We start from the raw sequence: 27,500 nt of genomic DNA on the forward strand, positions 1-27,500 counted from the left end.
TCCACCTCAAGGTTGTCTTAACTCGCGCGCTCGGGGGAAAACTCGACGGTACACGGTGCGGCCGACGTCCCCCTCCACGGCGCGCGTCCTTATCTTCACCCGTCCTGTGCGGCTTCCTACGTACTGTCCCTCCTCCGGTCCGTCCACGGCGCCTCATACGCGAAGTCCTCGCTATAGTGCCATATCCCGGAGACGTCCTCGGCATGGGCCATCCAGAATCTCCGGTCGCTGTGGAGTCCCTCGCAATCGGTCTCGTGCGTGAAGTGTCGGTATCGACGATCAGGCTAACGGCAAACAGACCATGCACACAAGGGCCAGGATAGTAGGAGAGAAAGATATGACAGATGGGGGGGTGGGGGAGGCATAAATAACCTACTACGAGCCTGTAAGAAACAGCATAACATTTTGTAGTTTTTTTGTTTTTTGTTCTATGCAGTGGGATGATCAAAGCAATCCGCAAGGACCTACTTGAACCTTGAACATTCCGATAAAGGGATAGAGATGATGTACAAGGATAGGTCCATGATATGGGGGACACAAGGAAGCACACTCGATGGACTTACTACTAATACGTTCCTCATCCCTATGCATCCGATATGCCTTCGGGTAGCACACCCCAAACATTTATGTCACCTACCAAGGTGACATAAATAGGGTAGATAAAGTCTACATGGAATCTCGACATCAACCCCACGTCCGCGTCCTGAACCTTACTATCGTCCCTGAGATGCAACTCCGGGATCGTGACATTGAGTGTCGGCAAGGTCAGAAGCGCAGGCCTAATCGCAATAGGATCTGCAGCGACGTCCGTGACGAAGGACTTGATTGCCGGAACCTGTAATGACAGGGAACGTAACCTGCAATGATGAGGCAGGACAAAGGTTCCCTGCAACAACCTATCTGGCTGAAGAGGAGGGGTCCTAGACCACACCCTGGCCACTGCGACTCTGGTGGGGAGGATTGGCTGGTGTGTCGATTAGACCGTCACAAGTGACCATTACGGCACTATAACTACCCTCATGGATGCTGGCCCAGCCGAAATCCTACGACCGAATCCAAGATGGAAAACAAACAAGGCCAACTGGCAGGCGTTTCAAAACGTCTTGGCCCTCTGTCTGAGATGCAACGATCCCCCACAAAGCAAAAATGTTGAAGTGCTCGAAGCTAGCCTGCTAAAGGCCATTAATGAAGCAGCCTCACAGACCATACCCAAAACTCGGCCTGGGTCCAGAAGTCACAAACACGCCTGGTACTTCAATGACGAGATCAGGGAGGTCAACCACAGGGTGAACATGTGCCGAAAACTATTCCGAAGGCAAAGAACCCCTGACAACTTATCCCTCCTAAGGGAAGCTGTCACGGATGCCAAGGAAACTGCCAACAGAGTCAGGCAGGAAAAGTGGCTGGAATGGTGTGAGTCATTCAATAACCAAACCACCCTCTCAGAGCTGTGGCAATGGGTCAAGCAAGCTACCAGCCGCTCAGCCCCGAGCCCCCAAGCAGAGGCTAACAGACTGGTGCACGAGTTCTCTGCGAGAACGTGCAGCAACAGTCTGCCAGCCGAGCTGAGGGCAAGACAAGAGTGTCTACAGCCAGACAGACATGCTCAGATCAGAGAAAGGGCAGCCTAACCCGATAACTCAGAAGTTATCTTTTCTCTGAGGGAACTAAGGAAAGCCTATAAATCCAGTTCCAACACAGCCCCGGGCTCTGATGGGATCTCGTACCCCATTATCTCCCACCTAGGACTAGCAGGTGAGCGTGCACTCTTGCAACTCATCAACAAGTCCTGGGAAACTTCCACTCTACCGCAGAGTTGGAAGAGGGCTACCATAGTTCCCGTCCCAAAATCAAAGGAGCCGGGGAAGTACCGCCCCATCTCTCTGCTCAGCTGCCTGGCCATGACGGCTGAGAGGATGGTACTAAACCGGCTTCAATGGAAAACGGGACCCCCGCACGAACACCTTCACGGGTTCACAAGGGGCATGGGCACAGCACACAGCATAGCCACGCTCTTAAGCACAATCAGCAAGAGCCCAGCTGTGGTGGTATTCCTTGACCTGGAGAAGGCTTTTGAACTGGCAAGTCCGCTTGCCATTCAGGAAAGCCTGATCCAGAAGGGAATCAGAGGAAAGCTCTTGGCTTGGATAGGTGACTACTTCAGGAACAGGACTGCCAATGTCAAATTCCAGGGTCACCTATCGCAGCACATGCCGCTCGAAAATGGAACGCCACAGGGTGGGGTTCTCAGTCCAGCCCTATTCAACACTTTAATGTCCTGCATCCTCAACATAAACCTCCCAGTGGGGTGCCAGATCATCTCGTATGCAGACGATCTCGCTATCACCTCCACTGGACCACGCAGCCAGAATAAAGCCCAGCGTTGTCTGGACCTCGTGTCAGAGGAGTGTTGTAGGACAGGACTAAAGATCTCTGCAGCCAAATCCAAAGCCATGGCTCTGAGACAGAGAGTTCGAGGCACAAGACTGAAAATCCAGGGAGTGGAATTAGAATGGGTCAAGGACTACCTATACCTTGGGGTAAGGATAGACCGGACCCTCTCCTTCCATAAGGAGGTCCAGTACCTGGTTGACCGAACCAAAGCAAGACTGTCCGTCATGAGAGCAATGACTGGGAGACGCATAGGGGCCAGACACAAAGTACTAAGATCATTCTATGTACATGCTGTCCGGCCCATTGTGGACTATGCCTCAGTCGCTCTAATTGCTGCAAAGAAAAAGCACACAGACAAATTAGAAACAGTCCAAAATGAAGCTGCCAGGATCATTCTGGGTGCCCCGAGGTGGACGAAGGTCCTCAACCTCCTGATGGAGGCAAACCTTCTCCCCCTGGACTCACGAATCGATCTAACGGCAACACAGTTCCTGTCAAAGGTCATCCAGGCTCCCAGGAACACAAGCCTAAGACAAAAATTAGTCAGATGCCTCGAACAAGACAACGAGCTCGTTGCAAACAACTCCTGGCTGTCTCATACAGCCAGGGTGTTGATACGCCATCAGCTCAAAGAACAGCTTCTTGCTAAGGGCATGGACTCCCCCCACCCCGACTTTGCCGAAGCCCCGCCGTGGGCACTGAGCCTGATAGAGTTCAACATAATAAGCCTGTCAATGAAAAAGAGCCTAGACCCCATGCCTAGCCTAAAGGCAGAAGCCCACAGGGTCATTGCAGCCATCACTCCTCCGGGTAGTAGAACATACTACACGGATGGATCGGTCGATCCCTTGAGCCACACTGCAGGCGCCGGCTTTGCAGCTAGGGATGCCACGCGATCCATGAGGGTAACAGACAACGCCTCCTCGCTACAGGCAGAGGCACTTGCAATCATGGGAGCCCTAGGCCACGCGTCCCTAAGGGAAGGACACGTGGTCATACACACAGACTCCAGGGCAGCCATTGACTGTCTTCAGCACAGCTCACCCACAGACAACATCTACTGACCACGATTCTCACAATGGCACAGAGAATTCTTGCTCAGGGTAGAAGAATTATCATCAACTGGGTCCCAAGCCACATCGGCATCAGAGGGAACAAGCTTGCTGACAGACTAGCCATCGCTGGCAGGGGTATGCCCCCAAATCCCATGACGATAAAACCGAGCCGAAAATTACTTATGGAGAAGTGTGCCTTGGTCGGTCGTACCTTCCTACGGCAGCTCCACAGAGAGGAAACGAGAACCTCCCCCTCGGCCAGCTGGTATTCAGACACCACAGGCTATGAACCACTGGCACTCTCTGAAGTAAGCAACAGAGGTACCGAAGTCATTCTTCACAGAATGCGCCTAGGTTACCACTGTGCATGGCAGATTATCACCACAATCGAACGTGATGAAAGGTGCTACAAGCACTGCGGCGAGCCGAACGCCACACTAGTCCACTACCTAGAAAATTGTGACCATACACAATTCCTGAGACAGGGACCGCCCACAACAGCCGCCATGCTGGTAAAGAGGCTATGCGAAATGCTTACACCATGGCGGCAGGAGCGCTTGCTGGCAATCCCGCCGCCACGGTAAGCACCGAGTGTCAGACAACTCAATGAGACAGCCGTAAAAAGCTGACACAGGCCGGGCCATATCTAGAAGGCCCGGGCGAAGCTAGAACTTCGCAAACCAAACCACCACCACAAGCTCCTCGCAAGCAATTGTGGCGACCGTTGACTGATAGAAATAGATCAGTGTCACCTGCGAAAGGCTGAGCATGAAAGGGGAGAGCTGGTCCCTCACCTCCTCGAAGGAACAGAGGGAGGTGATCAGCCTCCGGAAAAGCACACGAATGTGTCCCTGGTAGGCCTCAAACAAGAGTCTAAGAAGTCGGAGGAAGGAAAAGATGGACCATGTCCTCCTAATTCTCTTAGAATAAATGTTTGAGGCACGTGAACCATGTACTGTGAGTTGTTTGTTTTGTGTGGGAAGGAGTGTATGCGCTACGCCCTAAAGATAGTAGAAGGACGCACTAGAACGATAACGGACAGCCCTGAGGCAGTGAGGAAAGACCTCAGGCTAGCGTAAAACCGAGTGCGTTGCTTTAAAGGGAGGAGAGTCTTGACAGAAAAGGAAGATACTCTCTGAAGAACCGCGCCCATGTCGGCAGGCGAGATCAGGTCAAGCGACACCTCTCCGTGCGCTGCACGAATGAGGGCCGATGCCAAACTAGTTACTCGCTGTATAATCTTGTTCACCGTGCTCTGGTATGAAAAAATAGTTAAGGTTAAAGAGGTAAGATGAGACACTTTGTTCACTGTACCTACAACCTGACCGACCTTATTTCGCACAATATTAAAATTGGAGGCTAATTCCTGAACATTGTGCTCGAGCGTGTTGACAGCGTGAGCAGACGAGTCGAAACTGTGAACTACAGACGATAAGCTATCCCTATAATTCTTGAATTCGGATGTAAGAGTGTCGTCATCCACATCTCCGAAAAGTCCATGTGCAATGTTGCCAACAAAGTTGAATAATCCTCGCTGGGTCCTACGCGTAGATTTGAGAGGCCCTACGAAAAATTCAACTCTGCAATTGTCGAGGATAAGATGGGATCGAATAGGCGAATGTCATGTGTGCCAAGAGAAGGATCGATGGTAAGATTTCCACGAAGAGAGAGTAGCTGGTCCCTGCATGGAAACTCTGCATGGAAAATATAACACAAGAGTCTGCTACAAAAGAACCTATATGAAAGGGATGATAATGATCATCAGAGAATGAGCGATGCAGGTAACGTATGCAACTGCAGCTGATGAGGCACTAAGCTAGCAAGGTAAATGACCTTGCATCGGGAATAACACATAAGCTTGAATAACTCGCCGACTCTCGAGGACTGATGTAATGGGATGATATGTCTCAGCAGAGGACCACCTATGATTCCTGGCACTGATAATACTGATCAGTCAGCTTTAAGACGTCAAAATGGAACCACTGCCTTGTGGTTCTTTACGGCTACAACTCTGTAGGGACCCACAAATAATGGACTAAGCTTAGGCCGAATAGTACCATGAACATTAGCTTTCTTAAATACCAATGAACCAATCCTGATAGTCTTTTCACGAGCGATCTTATGCTCGTACACAATTATTCTGTCACGTGACCTGGTCAGGAACGCCTGTGCTTGCTGAAACGCTCGCTGCTGCCGAGAAACCAAATAATCAGCATAGTTATCTGCATAGAGGGAACGCGGCCTCATCTCCAGGAGTTCGTATGGCAACCGCTTGTCTTGCCCTGTAAGAAGAAAGTGTGGGCTATCTCCCAGGGAAGAATGATAGGTAGAATTGATGGCCGACTGGACGGTGGGGAGAAGAACGTCCCAATCGTCCTTGTTGTCGTCCACCAATTGACGCAAAATGGTTAGAATTGATTTATTTAAACGTTCCGTGATACCATTAGCCTGCGGACGGAACGGCATAACGTTCACCTGCGTCACATTTAGCTGCTGTGTCAGACTGGCTAACACCTGATTTACAAACTCGGTACCGTTATCCGAGCTTAAATATTGTGGACAGCCGAGGCGGCAATAAATTACTTCATGAAATGCTTTCGTGACGTGCACAGCAGCTTTTGATGGAACCGCCACCAACTCGCAATAGCGAGAAAAATTGTCCACCAACACAAGGATGTGTTTGTTGCCAGACCGTGATGCGGTGAACCCCGACAAAGTGTCACATGACACCTTTTGCCAAGGAAAATCCGGAATATCGAACTTTAGTGCAGGCGCGGGATCGCGTGTATGACCCTTGTACAAAGGACACGTCTTGCAAGATTTGACGTGTTTCCCTACCCTCGCTGCTAACCGCGGAAAATAGAATCGGTTACGGGTCAACTGCACTGCCTTGTGAACACCACAATGCGCTGCCTCACGGGACTCGTGAGCATACCTCAACACACGCGGCACTAAACTTTCCGGCACCACCAAGGCTTGTCGGACGATCCGTCTGCGACCCGTAATTCGCTTCGGTTGGGATCTCCAAAATAGTAGTCCCGTGTCAAGAAAAAGTTCTTTAACCGGCAACCCTTTAAACTTCGGCACTGCCGTGCCCTCGGATAAGGCATCAATGATCTGGCCGTAGATTTCGTCGGCACGCTGGGCAGCATATATCTCGTCTTTATTTAGCGGCTCCAAGGGAGGAACCTGTGAAGCACTATTCACAACCGCTGACGAAGGCAAGCTAAATGAAGGGGGGAAATCGGCAGCGCCGTCCCGCCTCAAAGATTGCGAGGATTCGATTGGCGCGCGTGACAACGTGTCAACGGCGACATTTGCGCGGCCCTGAATATACACAAAGGTCACATCGAATTCGCCTAGGATATCCTGGTAACGTGGCCTACGACCATAAGGATCATTCCCATTAAGCGACGTGAGCGGCATGTGGTCTGTGTGAACCATGACCTTGTACCCCAGTATAATATCCCTGAAGTAGTAAAACAGCCCCTAGCCCAACATTCGATGCGTCTGTATGGAGAATGAAGGGGAGGTCAAACCTTGGAAATGCAAGAACGGGAGCGTGCGATAAACAATATTTTAACCTTGAAAATGCTCTGACCTGCTCCTCGCCCCAGCGCCAGGGGACATCTTTCTTGAGATGTGTCAGCGGTGCACCAATCCTCCCATAATGAACGGTCTATAAAAACCTGCTAACCTTGAACGACTTTACCTGTGTTACATCAGAAGGAATGGGGAACATACTGACGGATTTAACCTTGGCCTCGTTAGGGGCAATACCTGCAGCACTAACTGAATGACCGAGGAAATCTAAACGCGACTGGAAGAACATGCACTTGGCCGGATTAATTGTCAAACCCGCTTCCGAAAGTCGCTGAAAGACACTGCGCAACCGCGCCTCATGGTCCTTGATCGAAGGTGAACAAACCAAAATGTCGTCTAAATAGACTAGCACCTGATCATTAACTAAACCCTGCAGGACGAGAGCCATAAGACGACTAAACGTCAGAGGAGAGTTCCTGAGACCCATAGGTGACTCAAGGAACTCAGTGACCCACATGCGTCGAGAATACAGTGTATGGCCGGCTGTTTTCTGGCAGGGGGACCTGAAGGAAACCTTTCGCCAGATCAATCGAGGAGAAGACCTTACTCTCTCCACCAATGTCTTGCAAGAGCTGGCGAAGGTTAGGGATGGGAAAAGGTGACGGAACGTTCACCTTGTTCAGACGCCGAAAATCACAGACGGGACGAAAGCCATGCTGACGTTTCGGCACCAGCAGCATCGGCGCTGACCACGGGCTAGTCGATGGTGCAGCATACCGCGCACTTCCTCCTCTAGAATCTGACGCCATCTGTGCGGGATTTTGTATGCCGGAATATACACAGGCTTAGCCCCAGGCTCTAGAGTAATAGAGTGTTCCACCATATGCGTTCTGCCTAACGGACGGTCCTTGGTCGGTAAAATGTCGGGGAATTGATTTAACAACTTTCCTAAAATCTCCTTACCCTTTGCTCAATGCGAATGGACCCTGCATAGCCTTTGCTAATGCTGCAGTAAAGGGGTCAGCTGAATCGGGAGACGTGGAAGAAACAGCGCCAGAGAAGGCTGACGCTGGCAGTTCAAATTCAGCTATCAGGAGATCTGTAACCTCACAGTCTATTAACCTAACACCACTATCGATAGACAAGGGGGCAGGTGTTAAGTTCATCACATGGCTCTTGTGCACTCCCTTCCTTCAAGGTATACAGAGAGGGAAGAACACATGCCTCCTTTACTCTACAATTTTCAGGGAGGACCAAACATGTGCCATATTTACCTGCCGAGGCTGTCACATTAACCAAAACGTCATGGAAAGGCGGAATTACTATAGACTCCCGCGCCACTAAGTGCGCCAGACTATCGTTGTCAACCCACATGTTATGCTTTGATGAGGGGAAGGAGGGGAGAAGAGTGATGTGTCCGAGCGTGTGGTCATGTATGATGGATGATTCAGCCGAGACGCGTCGCTGCTTGTATTAGAAGCGGAAATCTGACCTTGAATTACTACCTCATTCTGCTGCGGTCGCAAAACCATACCAGAACGATATAGAAAATCATGACCAAGGAGCATGTGACCGGGGAAACTATGGTAACCCTTCACTACGACGAACTGATGAGGAAATTTGAGGTTTCCAAACCTCAAAGTTACATACGTAGTGCCAACTACTCCTAGCTGAGATCCTGTTACGCCTGTAACACAAACATCGGCTGGCAATACCTCAGACGAGAGCTGAAAATCCTCTAATACCCGTTCACTCACAAGACTGACGCAACTTCCCGTATCAATGAAAAAGTATGCGCCTTTCCCTTTAAGCTTACCAGGTAGGAGAGGGGGTCCTGTTCCTGTGTTCGGTATACCAGCACTAGCAACACGAAACCGAGAAGACGACGCAACTACACCGGAGACCAATGCACTTCCTCTCCTGGTTCGAAACCTATTATCTCTTCCTCTAAAAACAATAACTACTCGCTTATTATAAGCTCCTTCCTTGTTCATCTTCGCGATAAAATTAAGGGTGATCGCCACCTGATCCGGGAATCACGTACACTCATTAAACGCGTGACCCTGCCTGTTACGGTACGGACACTGTCCGTCGGACAGAACTGTTTAGCAGAGCACCCAGATGGACGATGCATCCTCAAGCATCTACGACACTGCCCAGGTTTCGGTGCCCTAAAAAAAAGTAAAAGTTAAAAGAAAAGACCCGTTACCGGGTGGAAAGAAGGCGGGAGAGGGGAAGGATAAAAGGGGAGATCGATCGGTTGGGAGCGGAGAGGGCGGCCTGCTAGGCGCCATCGGGGCCCCACCGTGCACGGACTTCTCGCCCCTGGCAACGGTGGCGCCCTCGGCTAACCGGGAGACTGCGAGGGTGAAATACGAGTGGAACGCTAATCAGAGGCTATCTCCCACGCCCGCGTCGAGCAGAGATTTCTCTCTGTCGGCGGCAGGACTTCCAAGGAGACGTGCTCTGGCGATCTCACCACGCTTGGATTGTCAACACTGGCCATGACATCTCCTCCCCCACTCGCGCGTTGCCACTCCTTATGGCAAAGGAGCCACGGTCATGGCAGGGTGCAGGCGGCAGATGTCACGTATCGGGAATCCGGAACCAGTGAGATGAAGGTAAGGGGGGGGGGGGGGGGTTTAAGGATAAGTCCGATATGCGAAGCTGAGCTTCGCCCGGGCTATGCCAATGAGGGGAGCCCGGCCTGTGTCGACTAATGCCGACTCGCTAACGTGTGTCAGCTGGTGCTGACTCGTCTTAGTCCTTACCCGCCGTGGTGCCCAGTCACAGCAGTAACCTCCAGGCGACAATTGCAACTTCTCGTGCCTGGGCGGGGCCCGAACCGCCGACCCCTCGGATGAGAGGCCGACACGTTACCACTGTACTAGCCCGGAGGCTGGGGGGGGGGGTTGGTTTGCGAAGTTCTAGCTTCGCCCGGGCCTTCTAGATAGTTAAAAACGGGATAGGGCTCTCTTAGGGAATATGTTTATTTGACAAAGTTAATAAAATCGTAATTTGAGTAAAACAACCACCCAAAACTTTAAAAACCGAAAGAACACAAACGTTAAAACAAGAAACTAAAATAAAACGAAAGAACATTTTAAAAACAACGCAAACACGAACGTAAGAAAAATAAAAGCTTAAAAAAGTTTACGCGATAAATTCGGCGCTCGGCATCCGCGCTCGCGAGACCCGGCAACAATCGCGCCGAGACGTGATTGGCCGGGCCGCGGCGAGCGAGGGCGCCGAGTTTATAGTAAAAACCGCCGAAGCTCACACAACTTAACTTAACATTATAAAGTTAAAAATATTAAAAACGAACAAAATCAAGCGCCTTCTCTGTAGTTTCCTGGATGACAGGACTGCCACGATACGCCTGGGAGCCCACCTAGGCACCCCCATCCACCTCAGAAGTGGAGTACCACAGGGAGGCTTTTTATCGCCAACCCTCTATATCCTGTATACAGCTAATCTGCCAGAACCAACACCATACAGCAAATATATTTCATATGCAGACGATATCACACAGATTATCACACACCCCTCTAAATCACAACACTTCATGAAACGAACAACAGAAAGAGCTATACAGAACATCAACACCTTTGAGCACCACTGGAAAATACAGACAAACATAAACAAATTCAAACTCATACCCATAGCACGTAGAAATTCACAACCAATCACAATCAACAACACCAACATTCCATACACTAACACAGGAACCATTCTCGGACTACAGTTCACAAGCACAGGCTTCCTCACACACGTCAAACACAGAATAACACAAGCACAAATAACACTAACCAAACTAAAACGCTTTTCATGCTGCACACCACAAACAAAACTCAGACTTTACAAAACAACTGTCAGACCTATTCTTGAATACACAGCTATCCCGCTGGTTGCAATATCAAACACACAAAAACTCCGAATGCAATCAGTACAAAACAAAGCACTTCTCTGGGTACACGGCGCAACATATCAAGACCGAATTTCCGCAGAAACACTACACAGAACATACAGCATGGAACCACTGAACACACGCATACACAGACGAGGCAAAAACACCTGGGCCCGACTACGCGAACAACAAGACGAACATTATAACAACATCTTTGAAAAACACGCAAACACCCACACAAACCACGCTTGGTAGCCCAGAACACTACCAATCACAGAACACGAAACACCCACACCGATGTACGCACACACAAATACACACACCGCCCCTTAATTGTGACCATGACCATGTCTTTGTTAATTTTTAAGTTGTTAAAGGCTAAAAAAAAACACAAAAAATAGAAAAAACAATAAAATCAGAAGTTACCCTCAGAATCCCCAAAGGATTGGCTAAACCATGTCGCACAGCGCCTAAAATAAGGACAACAAAGTGAGCAACCATCGGTCCTGCCAGCTCCCATGCGTGCGACACGGATTAGCCAATCACGGGGGAGAGAGGGCTGGCCACCTTGCCGCCTCTCGAAGCTATAAATTCGGCAGCAGTGTTACCACGGCTTGTCCCCCCACCATCACCCAGTCAAAGCTAAACGAGTCACCATAATAGCAAACGAAACTTCAAAGTGTCATTGAGCCACCTTGGTCTGCCGAGGCCTCAATCGCGCCGCGAACTCGCCTGCTGTTATTGTGCTCGAAGTAAATGTACAGTAAATACTCTCTGATTTTCCCAGAGATTTTTTGTTTTTTTCTTTCTGCATTCAGCAGTCTCTTTTCAACCATTGACGGTGATAAGGGAACATTACACCTCTCCTCAGACCCGCAGCTCTCTCTATCACAGGGAAACCTGTATAGAAAGGCCCAGCAGTCTGAGCTGACATATAGGTGTGCTTTTTCTTCCACTGAATTCCTTTCCCTTTCTTGTGGTCACCTGGACCTGCATAAGTCCCTCGAGGGCTTTTGTATTCGTCTGGGTGGTGTGCTACTTACCTGTTGCCCCTTTGTAGCAAGGATTGGCAATAAGGGAGCAGCCCAACACAAAGCTCCAATCCCCTTGTGCACTGGAGAACGCAACCAGTCTGCCACTAGGGGGGGTCGAGTATAGGCTCCTTTTTCCCCATACTTTCTCTCTCTCTTCATCATCTCTCCATTCACCTCGCACCTCAATCACATCACCCACACGGCATCTCCCCTGACCAATGCACCTTGACCATGCCTAAAATTAAAATCAAAGCTCTCGGTGGCCCCTCCCCGAGAAAAAGAGATATTCTTGCCAATGCACTTTTCAGTGCAGAGATCAGAGTACTTCGGTACTTCACCCTTCATGATGGTTATCTGGCCCTAATTGAGGACGACGCCCATGCCGAGAAGCTCTTCTCGCAGGACGTCGTCCAGTCCTTGGAGAAGCTTGGTTTCTCCCCTGTACTCCCCGTAGACATGAAGGCGAAGCTCACGCTAGTCTTCAAAAAGCTAGACCGACAAGTTGTCAACGAGTCGGAGCTAGACATTGCGGAAGAGATCACCTCCTCCTTCCCCGACGCCCAAGTTGAGCACATTTTCATAATGAAGCTCAAATACATCATGAAGGTTAGGTTCTCTGACCACGCCATGGCCAAAAAAATCAAAGATAAGGGGATATACCTCTTCAAACTCTATGTTGCCCCCTGGCAAATCGAATTTGAGAGGTATACGCCCCTTAAGCAGTGCATGAACTGCTTCGGTTATGGCCACCTTAAAAACCATTGTAAGGCCGAGAAGAAGACGCGGTGCACCGAGTGTGGCTCCAGCACTCACTCATACAGGGACTGTAAAAGTCCAGTCAAAAAATGCCTAAACTGCAGTGGTGCCCACAGGACATTTGCTAACAGTTGCCCCACCCGAAAGGAGGCCATGAAGGTTTCCCAAGAGAAGCTTAGGGAGAAACTAATTGAGATTGAGGCTAAGCCATTTAGAGCTGTGGCCCAGAAAACTGCTCAGGAAGCAGTACATGCAACGACGAAGACCTGGAAACCACTCATTAACCAGGTCCGTCAAGAAATTAAACAGGTGAAGGCAGAGTCCATTCACCTAGCCCTCCCTAACGACCTCTCGAAGGAGATCCTTGTGGTCCTCCTGCATGCCCACATGCAAAATATCATTGCCCCTGAAAAGGGATTCAGGCATCATGCTAGGGTAGCACTGGAGGCTAATAACCTTCCTGCTCTCGACCTTGGGGAATCTGACTCTTGGGGTATCCTTAAGGTAATCAAACCACCATCCATGCCAGTTCAGGACCTGCCTGAACAGCAACAACCCCAGGCACCAATGCCGCAGCCCGTACAGGCCCAGGCAACGGAGCCCCGTCCTCTGCAGGCTCAATCAGCTGAGCCCCTGCCACAAAGGGCCCAGTCACTGGAGCCCCAGTCAGTTCCCCAAAACGTCGAAGACCTACCGGCACCCACCACCGCCATGGCCTCCCCCTCTCGTCAGTCAGTGAGACCCAAATACATCAGAATATCCCCAGTAGTCGACTCAGAGGATATCCTCTGCGATACCCCTGATGCACCCCCCCCTACCCCAAACCTTACAGAACCCGCTGAAACTTACATTGACATAGAAGGAGAGGAGCGCCTCATGGACGGGACTGCAATACTCCCTGCCTATTATGGCATCCGCCTCTTCTCAGAGAACCCTGAAAGATACCAGTACTCTGACCCCACTGAAATTGGCACTGAAATCAAAAATAACCGAATAAAGTGGTTAACATCGAAAAGAGAGCATTCTAACATGGTCACAATTCAGAAGCTTCACAGCCACCTCAAGAGGGGCGACTTGCACATTTCCAATGCCATGATAGAATATAGCCAAGACTTCGACACACTAAACAACGGCTATTTTATTGAATAACAACATAATACACATGCAACACCATACATTACACTCACGCCTCACCATAATACAACACAATGTATTACACTGGACAACAAGGAAAGCTGAACTGTGCAACACATACAGAAGACACGACCCTCACATCATACTCATTAACAGCCATGGGCTCAATAACATCAACCCACTCAAGATTTACATGTACACCACCTACTCTTCCAACAAATCACAGGAAAGAAGCGATGGCGTAGCAATAGCGATCAGAAATGACATCACACACAAAATCATTAATAACTTTCACTCAGACCTATTGGCAGTCGAAATAAACACACCACAAGGACCCATTATACTAGCAACATTATACATTCCACCAAGAAGACCATACATACCAGAACCTGACATCTCGCAGCTCCTGAGGCACAATAAACCAATATACATCATGGGAGACCTTAACGCAAACCACCCTCTTTTTGGTTACAACCGCACAAACACTGTAGGCAGAGGCCTCGCCTCTCTCATACAACAAGGCAGACTCACACACCTCGGTCCACACACACCAACATATATAGCTTATAACACGGCAACAACACAAGACATAGTCTTAGCAAATCACAGAGCACAACTACACCACCACATCACAACAGACGATGTCACAACCAGCGACCACCTCCCGGTCATCCTAACACTTTCAACAAATCCCATCATGATCCCAACACAACCCCGAGAATCCTTCAAACATGCAAACTGGGAGGGCTTCAAACAAGCACTTGAAAACACACAACTAATTGATCTCGAGGGGCAACCCACACACACAATAAACACCCACCTTGAACAGTGGTACACAGACATACAGACGGCTCGGCAGGCCAACATCCCCAAAACAACATACAAGACAATCCCTCACTACAGAGAAACACATCGTCTGAAATTGCTTAAAATACAATACAGGCACCTACACGACCTTGCAATAACACGGGGCTGGGACGCACAACTACGCACACGATACAGAGAAATACGAACACAAATTACCCACGAAACTAAAGTAATGAACAAACAACACTGGGAAACACTTGTGCAAAGACTATGTCAAAACACAAAAGACCCCAAGAGATTTTGGAGTAACTTCAAAATGCTTATGGGATCGAACAAACAGACAACCACATACATATACAACACGCAAAGACAGAAGGTTGACACGGTGGAGGAGATGGAGCCTCTCCACAGGGAATTCTGGCAACAGAATTTCCAAATCTCCCCCGCCGAGAACGCCCGATTCGACCACACCACAGAGACCGAGGTTACAAACTACATACAACAACATAGAAACAGATTTCTCCCAGAGAACACCATCAGACTAAACACTCTCACCGAGGACAGTCCCCTCTCCACACCAATCACACCAGAGGAAATAACAAATACAATCAAACGCACCAAAAACACAACACCAGGAGCAAGCAACATAAACAAAACAATCATTGAACATCTTCCACCCAGAATGATCAGCAGACTACGCCATATCTTCAATGCAGCACTGGCAACAGGATATTTCCCTGATAAATTCAAACACGCCACTCTCACCTTAATACCCAAGCCAGGGAAATCTACACATGAGGTGGGGAACTACCGCCCCATCTCACTCTTAGAAGTCCCAGGCAAACTGCTAGAGAGGGTAATAACACAAAGACTCATCCCACACCTTGAAAACAACCAAATACACAACAGTAGGCAATACGGCTTTCGCCCACACAGAGGGACTGAGAGTGCCATCGCCCTCGCTTATGAGGAGATTGCTCTCGGTCTCGCTAACAAGCACCAGACGAACGCAATACTGCGAGACGTCAGCAAGGCCTTTGATAAGGTCTGGCATGACGGTCTCAAGTACAAATTAACACAACTACAGCTACCCACACACTTCACGCGCCTTCTCTGTAGTTTCCTGGATGACAGGACTGCCACGATACGCCTGGGAGCCCACCTAGGCACCCCCATCCACCTCAGAAGTGGAGTACCACAGGGAGGCGTTTTATCGCCAACCCTCTATATCCTGTATACAGCTAATCTGCCAGAACCAACACCATACAGCAACTATATTTCATATGCAGACGATATCACACAGATTATCACACACCCCTCTAAATCACAACACTTCATGAAACGAACAACAGAAAGAGCTATACAGAACATCAACACCTTTGAGCACCACTGGAAAATACAGACAAACATAAACAAATTCAAACTCATACCCATAGCACGTAGAAATTCACAACCAATCACAATCAACAACACCAACATTCCATACACTAACACAGGAACCATTCTCGGACTACAGTTCACAAGCACAGGCTTCCTCACACACGTCAAACACAGAATAACACAAGCACAAATAACACTAACCAAACTAAAACGCTTTTCATGCTGCACACCACAAACAAAACTCAGACTTTACAAAACAACTGTCAGACCTATTCTTGAATACACAGCTATCCCGCTGGTTGCAATATCAAACACACAAAAACTCCGAATGCAATCAGTACAAAACAAAGCACTACTCTGGGTACACGGCGCAACATATCAAGACCGAATTTCCGCAGAAACACTACACAGAATATACAGCATGGAACCACTGAACACACGCATACACAGACGAGGCAAAAACACCTGGGCCCGACTACGCGAACAACAAGACGAACATTATAACAACATCTTTGAAAAACACGCAAACACCCACACAAACCACGCTTGGTGGCCCAGAACACTACCAATCACAGAACACGAAACACCCACACCGATGTACGCACACACAAATACACACACCGCCCCTTAATTGTGACCATGACCATGTCTTTGTTAATTTTTAAGTTGTTAAAGGCTAAAAAAACACAAATAATAGAAAAAACAATAAAATCAGAAGTTACCCTCAGAATCCCCAAAGGATTGGCTAAACCATGTTGCACAGCGCCTAAAATAAGGACATCAAAGTGAGCAACCATCGGTCCTGCCAGCTCCCATGCGTGCGACACGGATTAGCCAATCACGGGGGAGAGAGGGCTGGCCACCTTGCCGCCTCTCGAAGCTATAAATTCGGCAGCAGTGTTACCACGGCTTGTCACTTTGCCCGCCTCGGCCCGCCTCGGCCCGCCTCGGCCCGCCTTGGCCCGCCTAGTGGTCGTGGGATCAGTGCCGACGAACTATAGACGGAGAGATTTCAAGGACTGAACATCTTACAAACTTACTACGGACTCTTGACTCGATTGCCTGTGATTATGGGAGTGCACACGTGCAATTGCATAAGGCAGACACGCGAGTCGGAGGACGAGTAAGATGGAGATGTTCTACGGAAGAAAAGGAGAAAAAAAAAAAAAAAATACTCCTATTAAAAAAAAAAAAAAAAAAAAAAAAAAAAAAAAAAAAAAAAAAAAAAAAAAAAAAAAAAAAAATAATAATAATAATAATAATAATAATAATAATAGCCTTATTCTCAATGTCATGTACCTTGTAACCCTATCGTACTGTTGTTGACACAGCTACCCTTCCATTCATTCGTAATTTATGTTAAGTCAATTCACTTTTGTTCGCTTGCCCTTGTTTTGTTCCGTGTGTTACTGTTTCTGTTCTTGTTCGTGTTCCTGTTCTTGTTTCTTGTTTTTTGTTTTTTGTTCTTGCATTTGTTTGCTCTTGCTTGCTTGCATGCTTGCTTGCTTGCTTGCTTGCTTGCTTTTTTTTTTTTTTTTTTTTTTTTTTTTTTTTTTTTTTTTTTTTTTTTTTTTTTTTTTTTTCACTTCACCATTACTTATATGTAACATGCTCCCTTTTCGTTCCCTCCCCATTGCTAGTCAGACCTAGTTGTCAAAGAAGTCACTCCCCTACGAATGTTATCACATATGCCACTTTATTCGTTTATCGAAACCCATTAGCCACATTAACTCATCTCATCTCATCTCACCCTTTCCCCTCCTGCCTCTGTCTAGTATGTACTTCCCCTTCATCATCCATCACCTACGTTTTTTGTATTACCTCTATATCTCTCGCTCTGCCCCTGGAACTCCCCAGCCTCTTTCTTCTTTGTTTTGCCTTTTACCTTGCATTGTAAAATTAAAAAAAAAAAAAAAAAAAAAAAAAAAAAAAAAAAAAAAAAAAAAAAAAAAAAAAATTGTAGTCATTAGTCTATTAATTTATTCCATTAATCCATTTGCTAATCCTATTTATTTAATAATTAGTCGTTTCTCGTTAATTAGTTCCATATTCAACTCACAAATATGAAAATTAAAATCAATAAAAAATCATTAAACGTTAAAATAAACCTAAAAAAAAAAACAAATACATATATATATGATTATATATATATATATTAACAAGAAAGAGAGGTGTTTACTTTTAATTTAACTAATATAATCTCACTATTCGTTATGGCCAGCACTTCAATAATCATATAACTCAAATTCAAATACCCCCCCCCCCTCCTCGAACCCCAGACATGACCAAGAGATAAAGATTCACCACCATGCAAAGGGCTTTCGCCCCCCTACTTTCATAACCTCTAACTTCCTTATATTTCAACACTTTACCTTCTCCCCCACCCCTCCTTGGATTTCTTCACCTCTTTACTACGTTAATTGCCGTAATTGCCGAATAAGTCCCACCATCACCCAGTCAAAGCTAAACGAGTCACCATAATAGCAAACGAAACTTCAAAGTGTCATTGAGCCACCTTGGTCTGCCGAGGCCTCAATCGCTCCGCGAACTCGCCTGCTGTTATTGTGCTCGAAGTAAATGTACAGTAAATACTCTCTGATTTTCCCAGAGATTTTTTGCTTTTTTCTTTCTGCATTCAGCAGTCTCTTTTCAACCATTGACGGTGATAAGGGAACATTACACCTCTCCTCAGACCCGCAGCTCTCTCTATCACAGGGAAACCTGTATAGAAAGGCCCAGCAGTCTGAGCTGACATATAGGTGTGCTTTTTCTTCCACTGAATTCCTTTCCCTTTCTTGTGGTCACCTGGACCTGCATAAGTCCCTCGAGGGCTTTTGTATTCGTCTGGGTGGTGTGCTACTTACCTGTTGCCCCTTTGTAGCAAGGATTGGCAATAAGGGAGCAGCCCAACACAAAGCTCCAATCCCCTTGTGCACTGGAGAACGCAACCAGTCTGCTACTAGGGGGGGTCGAGTATAGGCTCCTTTTTTCCCCATACTTTCTCTCTCTCTTCATCATCTCTCCATTCACCTCGCACCTCAATCACATCACCCACACGGCATCTCCCCTGACCAATGCACCTTGACCATGCCTAAAATTAAAATCAAAACTCTCGGTGGCCCCTCCCCGAGAAAAAGAGATATTCTTGCCAATGCACTTTTCAGTGCAGAGATCAGAGTACTTCGGTACTTCACCCTTCATGATGGTTATCTGGCCCTAATTGAGGACAACGCCCATGCCGAGAAGCTCTTCTCGCAGGACGTCGTCCAGTCCTTGGAGAAGCTTGGTTTCTCCCCTGTACTCCCCGTAGACATGAAGGCGAAGCTCACGCTAGTCTTCAAAAAGCTAGACCGACAAGTTGTCAACGAGTCGGAGCTAGACATTGCGGAAGAGATCACCTCCTCCTTCCCCGACGCCCAAGTTGAGCACATTTTCATAATGAAGCTCAAATACATCATGAAGGTTAGGTTCTCTGACCACGCCATGGCCAAAAAAATCAAAGATAAGGGGATATACCTCTTCAAACTCTATGTTGCCCCCTGGCAAAACGAAATTTGAGAGGTATACGCCCCTTAAGCAGTGCATGAACTGCTTCGGTTATGGCCACCTTAAAAACCATTGTAAGGCCGAGAAGAAGACGCGGTGCACCGAGTGTGGCTCCAGCACTCACTCATACAGGGACTGTAAAAGTCCAGTAAAAAAATGCCTAAACTGCAGTGGTGCCCACAGGACATTTGCTAACAGATGCCCCACCCGAAAGGAGGCCATGAAGGTTTCCCAAGAGAAGCTTAGGGAGAAACTAATTGAGATTGAGGCTAAGCCATTTAGAGCTGTGGCCCAGAAAACTGCTCAGGAAGCAGTACATGCAACGACGAAGACCTGGAAACCACTCATTAACCAGGTCCGTCAAGAAATTAAACAGGTGAAGGCAGAGTCCATTCACCTAGCCCTCCCTAACGACCTCTCGAAGGAGATCCTTGTGGTCCTCCTGCATGCCCACATGCAAATATCATTGCCCCTGAAAAGGGATTCAGGCATCATGCTAGGGTAGCACTGGAGGCTAATAACCTTCCTGCTCTCGACCTTGGGGAATCTGACTCTTGGGGTATCCTTAAGGTAATCAAACCACCATCCATGCCAGTTCAGGACCTGCCTGAACAGCAACAACCCCAGGAACCAATACCGCAGCCCGTACAGGCCCAGGCAACGGAGCCCCGTCCTCTGCAGGCTCAATCAGCTGAGCCCCTGCCACAAAGTGCCCAGTCACTGGAGCCCCAGTCAGTTCCCCAAAACGTCGAAGACCTACCGGCACCCACCACCGCCATGGCCTCCCCCTCTCGTCAGTCAGTGAGACCCAAATACATCAGAATATCCCCAGTAGCCGACTCAGAGGATATCCTCTGCGATACCCCTGATGCACCCCCCCCCTACCCCAAACTACAGAACCCGCTGAAACTTACATTGACATAGAAGGAGAGGAGCGCCTCATGGACGGGACTGCAATACTCCCTGCCTATTATGGCATCCGCCTCTTCTCAGAGAACCCTGAAAGATACCAGTACTCTGACCCCACTGAAATTGGCACTGAAATCAAAAATAACCGAATAAAGTGGTTAACATCGAAAAGAGAGCATTCTAACATTGTCACAATTCAGAAGCTTCACAGCCACCTCAAGAGGGGCGACTTGCACATTTCCAATGCCATGATAGAATATAGCCAAGACTTCGACACACTAAACAACGGCTATTTTATTGAATAACAACATAATACACATGCAACACCATACATTACACTCACGCCTCACCATAATACAACACAATGTATTACACTGGACAACAAGGAAAGCTGAACTGTGCAACACATACAGAAGACACGACCCTCACATCATACTCATTAACAGCCATGGGCTCAATAACATCAACCCACTCAAGATTTACATGTACACCACCTACTCTTCCAACAAATCACAGGAAAGAAGCGATGGCGTAGCAATAGCGATCAGAAATGACATCACACACAAAATCATTAATAACTTTCACTCAGACCTATTGGCAGTCGAAATAAACACACCACAAGGACCCATTATACTAGCAACATTATACATTCCACCAAGAAGACCATACATACCAGAACCTGACATCTTGCAGCTCCTGAGGCACAATAAACCAATATACATCATGGGAGACCTTAACGCAAACCACCCTCTTTTTGGTTACAACCGCACAAACACTGTAGGCAGAGGCCTCGCCTCTCTCATACAACAAGGCAGACTCACACACCTCGGTCCACACACACCAACATATATAGCTTATAACACGGCAACAACACAAGACATAGTCTTAGCAAATCACAGAGCACAACTACACCACCACATCACAACAGACGATGTCACAACCAGCGACCACCTCCCGGTCATCCTAACACTTTCAACAAATCCCATCATGATCCCAACACAACCCCGAGAATCCTTCAAACATGCAAACTGGGAGGGCTTTAAACAAGCACTTGAAAACACACAACTAATTGATCTCGAGGGGCAACCCACACACACAATAAACACCCACCTTGAACAGTGGTACACAGACATACAGACGGCTCGGCAGGCCAACATCCCCAAAACAACATACAAGACAATCCCTCACTACAGAGAAACACATCGTCTGAAATTGCTTAAAATACAATACAGGCACCTACACGACCTTGCAATAACACGGGGCTGGGACGCACAACTACGCACACGATACAGAGAAATACGAACACAAATTACCCACGAAACTAAAGTAATGAACAAACAACACTGGGAAACACTTGTGCAAAGACTATGTCAAAACACAAAAGACCCCAAGAGATTTTGGAGTAACTTCAAAATGCTTATGGGATCGAACAAACAGACAACCACATACATATACAACACGCAAAGACAGAAGGTTGACACGGTGGAGGAGATGGAGCCTCTCCACAGGGAATTCTGGCAACAGAATTTCCAAATCTCCCCCGCCGAGAACGCCCGATTCGACCACACCACAGAGACCGAGGTTACAAACTACATACAACAACATAGAAACAGATTTCTCCCAGAGAACACCATCAGACTAAACACTCTCACCGAGGACAGTCCCCTCTCCACACCAATCACACCAGAGGAAATAACAAATACAATCAAACGCACCAAAAACACAACACCAGGAGCAAGCAACATAAACAAAACAATCATTGAACATCTTCCACCCAGAATGATCAGCAGACTACGCCATATCTTCAATGCAGCACTGGCAACAGGATATTTCCCTGATAAATTCAAACACGCCACTCTCACCTTAATACCCAAGCCAGGGAAATCTACACATGAGGTGGGGAACTACCGCCCCATCTCACTCTTAGAAGTCCCAGGCAAACTGCTAGAGAGGGTAATAACACAAAGACTCATCCCACACCTTGAAAACAACCAAATACACAACAGTAGGCAATACGGCTTTCGCCCACACAGAGGGACTGAGAGTGCCATCGCCCTCGCTTATGAGGAGATTGCTCTCGGTCTCGCTAACAAGCACCAGACGAACGCAATACTGCGAGACGTCAGCAAGGCCTTTGATAAGGTCTGGCATGACGGTCTCAAGTACAAATTAACACAACTACAGCTACCCACACACTTCACGCGCCTTCTCTGTAGTTTCCTGGATGACAGGACTGCCACGATACGCCTGGGAGCCCACCTAGGCACCCCCATCCACCTCAGAAGTGGAGTACCACAGGGAGGCGTTTTATCGCCAACCCTCTATATCCTGTATACAGCTAATCTGCCAGAACCAACACCATACAGCAACTATATTTCATATGCAGACGATATCACACAGATTATCACACACCCCTCTAAATCACAACACTTCATGAAACGAACAACAGAAAGAGCTATACAGAACATCAACACCTTTGAGCACCACTGGAAAATACAGACAAACATAAACAAATTCAAACTCATACCCATAGCACGTAGAAATTCACAACCAATCACAATCAACAACACCAACATTCCATACACTAACACAGGAACCATTCTCGGACTACAGTTCACAAGCACAGGCTTCCTCACACACGTCAAACACAGAATAACACAAGCACAAATAACACTAACCAAACTAAAACGCTTTTCATGCTGCACACCACAAACAAAACTCAGACTTTACAAAACAACTGTCAGACCTATTCTTGAATACACAGCTATCCCGCTGGTTGCAATATCAAACACACAAAAACTCCGAATGCAATCAGTACAAAACAAAGCACTACTCTGGGTACACGGCGCAACATATCAAGACCGAATTTCCGCAGAAACACTACACAGAATATACAGCATGGAACCACTGAACACACGCATACACAGACGAGGCAAAACACCTGGGCCCGACTACGCGAACAACAAGACGAACATTATAACAACATCTTTGAAAAACACGCAAACACCCACACAAACCACGCTTGGTGGCCCAGAACACTACCAATCACAGAACACGAAACACCCACACCGATGTACGCACACACAAATACACACACCGCCCCTTAATTGTGACCATGACCATGTCTTTGTTAATTTTTAAGTTGTTAAAGGCTAAAAAAACACAAATAATAGAAAAAACAATAAAATCAGAAGTTACCCTCAGAATCCCCAAAGGATTGGCTAAACCATGTTGCACAGCGCCTAAAATAAGGACATCAAAGTGAGCAACCATCGGTCCTGCCAGCTCCCATGCGTGCGACACGGATTAGCCAATCACGGGGGAGAGAGGGCTGGCCACCTTGCCGCCTCTCGAAGCTATAAATTCGGCAGCAGTGTTACCACGGCTTGTCACTTTGCCCGCCTCGGCCCGCCTCGGCCCGCCTTGGCCCGCCTAGTGGTCGTGGGATCAGTGCCGACGAACTATAGACGGAGAGATTTCAAGGACTGAACATCTTACAAACTTACTACGGACTCTTGACTCAATTGCCTGTGATTATGGGAGTGCACACGTGCAATTGCATAAGGCAGACACGCGAGTCGGAGGACGAGTAAGATGGAGATGTTCTACGGAAGAAAAGGAGAAAAAAAAAAAAAAAAATACTCCTATTAAAAAAAAAAAAAAAAAAAAAAAAATAATAATAATAGCCTTATTCTCAATGTCATGTACCTTGTAACCCTATCGTACTGTTGTTGACACAGCTACCCTTCCATTCATTCGTAATTTATGTTAAGTCAATTCACTTTTGTTCGTTTGCCCTTGTTTTATTCCGTGTGTTACTGTTTCTGTTCTTGTTCCTGTTCCTGTTCTTGTTCCTGTTTTTGTTTTTGTTCTTGTATTTGTTTGCTCTTGCTTGCTTGCTTGCATGCTTGCTTGCTTGCTTTTTTTTTTCACTTCACCATTATTTTATATGTAACATGCTCCTTTTTCGTTCCCTCCCCATTGCTAGTCAGACCTAGTTGTCAAAGAAGTCACTCCCCCACGAATGTTATCACATATGCCACTTTATTCGTTTATCGAAACCCATTAGCCACATTAACTCATCTCATCTCATCTCACCCTTTCCCCTCCTGCCTCTGTCTAGTTTGTACTTCCCCTTCATCATCCATCACCTACGTTTTTTGTATTACCTCTATATCTCTCGCTCTGCCCCTGGAACTCCCCAGCCTCTTTCTTCTTTGTTTTGCCTTTTACCTTGCATCATAAAATTAAAAAAAAAAAAAAGACATGACCAAGAGATAAAGATACACCACCATGCAAGGGGCTTTCGCCCCCCTACTTTCATAACCTCTAACTTCCTTATATTTCAACACTCTACCTTCTCCCCCTCCTTGGATTTCTTCACCTCTTTACTACGTTAATTGCCAATTGCCACGGCTTGTCCCCACGATCACCCAGTCAATACAAAGAGAGTGACTACTATAGCAAACTGATACCTCAAAGTGTCATTGAGCCACCTTGGTCTGCCGAGGCCTCAATCGCGCCGCGAAATCCTTTTGCTATTAGTGCTCTCCTTTAAAGTAAATGTTGAGTAAATTAACTCTGTTTTCAGAGAAGATTTGCCCTGCCACTGCCCTCAGCGGTTTCTCTCTTTTCACGACTATTGACGGTGACAAGGGAATACAACACCTCTCCTCAGACCCGCAGCACTCTCTATCACAGGGAAACCTGTATAGTGAGGCCCAGCAGTCTGAGGTGACATCTAGGTGTGCTCTCTCTCCTACTAAACTTCTTCCCTTTCTTGTGGCCATCTGGACCTACATAAATCCCCCTGGGATTTTTGTATTCGTCTGGGTGGTGCGCTCTCACCTACTGTCCCTTTATAGCAAGGTTTGGCAGCAAGGGAGTAGCTCAACACATAAACTCCGATCCTCTAGTGTGCTGGAGAACGCAACCAGGCTGTCACTAGAGGGGGTCGAGCTTAGGACCTCTAATTTTCCAACTTTCCCATCTCTCCTAATCATTCTCATCCCCTCACCTCACCCCATCTCACCCATGTAAAAATGATCAAGGTCAAGATCATTTGCCAAGGCGGCCCCGGCCCTAATCGGCGGGACGCCCTCGCCAAGGCTCTCTTCGAGGCCAACATTAGAGTACTTCGGTACTATGGGATCCATGAAGGATACCTTGCACTAATTGATGATGACGACCATGCCCAAAGAATATTTTCCTCCTCAACAGTCAGTATGCTTCAGAACCTGAGGTTCACTCCTGTGCTCCCCCTTGATATGAAGGCCAAGCTCACGCTGGTATTCAAAAAACTTGACAAACACGTGGTCAGTTAACCTGAGTCAGCCATTGCCGACGAAATCATGGCAGCTGCTCCCGACTCCCATGTCGAGAACGTGTTTGTCATGAAAACCTCTTACTTCATGAAAGTCCGGTTCTCGGATCACCAGGCCGCCAAGAATATAAAAGAAAAGGGTATTTACCTTTTCAATCTCTTTGTTCCTCCATGGCAGATAGAGTTTGAGCGCTTCACGCCACTCAGACAAAATGAACTGCTACGGCTATGGGCACCTAAAAAATCATTGCAAAGAGTCAAAGAGTGCCAGGTGTTCTGAATGCGGCTCCCACTCACATTCGTACAGGGACTGTAAAAGCAATTTCAAAAAATGCCTCAATTGCGGTGGTGACCACCGCACCTTTGCCAACAGCTGCCCTGTACGAAAAGAGGCTATGAAAACATCCCACCAGTTGGAGAAAGAAAGAGAGAAAGAGAAAGAAGCTAGGCCTCTTAAGGTAGTGGACAGTCCAGGCAACTACTAATGCCTGGAAACCCCTTATCAACCAAGTCCGCCAGGACATTAAAACCAGCTCCATTAAGTCTGAGCCTGCCATTCACTTAGCCCTTCCAAAGAGATCATGATAGTTCTTCTGCATGCCCATCTGCAGAACCTCATTGCCCCTGAGAAGGGCTTCAGACACCATGCCAAAGAGGCCCTAGCAAAAAACAACCTTCCTGAGCTTGATCTGGGGGAAGCCGACTCCTGGGGCATCCTAAATATCATTGAGCCCCCTGTCAAATCCCAAAACGCTACCTCCATTGCCACTGGGGAGTCATCACATGATGCTGCCTTGGAGAAGCAACCCATGGAGATCCCCCCAGATCTCCCAACCACCCCTGTGACAGCTTCTAAACCTCAAACCTCAGTCAGACCAAAGGAGCAACGCCAGACACGGCTACCTCAAACCCCCCCCAGGGAGGCCCCCAGGGAGGCCCCCAGGGAGGCCCCTCACACCTCCCCTGACCCACCACCACCATCCCCGGTCGTAAAAACATCCAAGAGCTGTCACAGATATGATGATGGATGGGACCGCCTCATGGACGGCACTGTAGTGGACCCCTCTTTCTATGACATACGACTGTTTTCAGAAAATCCCCAAAAATACACTTACTCAGGAAGAGAGGAAATTGGGCAAGAAATCCTAAAGAACCGTATCAAGTGGCTCGTGACCAAAGCAGAGCAACATAACATGGTTATAGCTCAAAAAATACATGCACACCTCCTGGAAGGTAACAGACTCGTTGACAACACCATGATCGAATACTACAGTAACATTCGCAAAATACCCAACGGACACACTTTGCCCGCCTCGGCCCGCCTCGGCCCGCCTTGGCCCGCCTAGTGGTCGTGGGATCAGTGCCGACGAACTATAGACGGAGAGATTTCAAGGACTGAACATCTTACAAACTTACTATGTATGGACTCTTGACTCGATTGCCTGTGATTATGGGAGTGCACACGTGCAATTGCATAAGGCAGACACGCGAGTCGGAGGACGAGTAAGATGGAGATGTTCTACGGAAGAAAAGGAGAAAAAAAAAAGAAAAAAAATATATATACTCCTATTATATATATAAAAAAAAAAAATAATAATAATAATAATAATAATAATAGCCTTATTCTCAATGTCATGTACCTTGTAACCCTATCGTACTGTTGTTGACACAGCTACCCTTCCATTCATTCGTAATTTATGTTAAGTCAATTC

The sequence above is a fragment of the Penaeus chinensis genome, chromosome 36 (genome assembly GCF_019202785.1).
Source record: "Penaeus chinensis breed Huanghai No. 1 chromosome 36, ASM1920278v2, whole genome shotgun sequence".
Classification (NCBI taxonomy): Eukaryota; Metazoa; Arthropoda; class Malacostraca; order Decapoda; family Penaeidae; genus Penaeus; species Penaeus chinensis.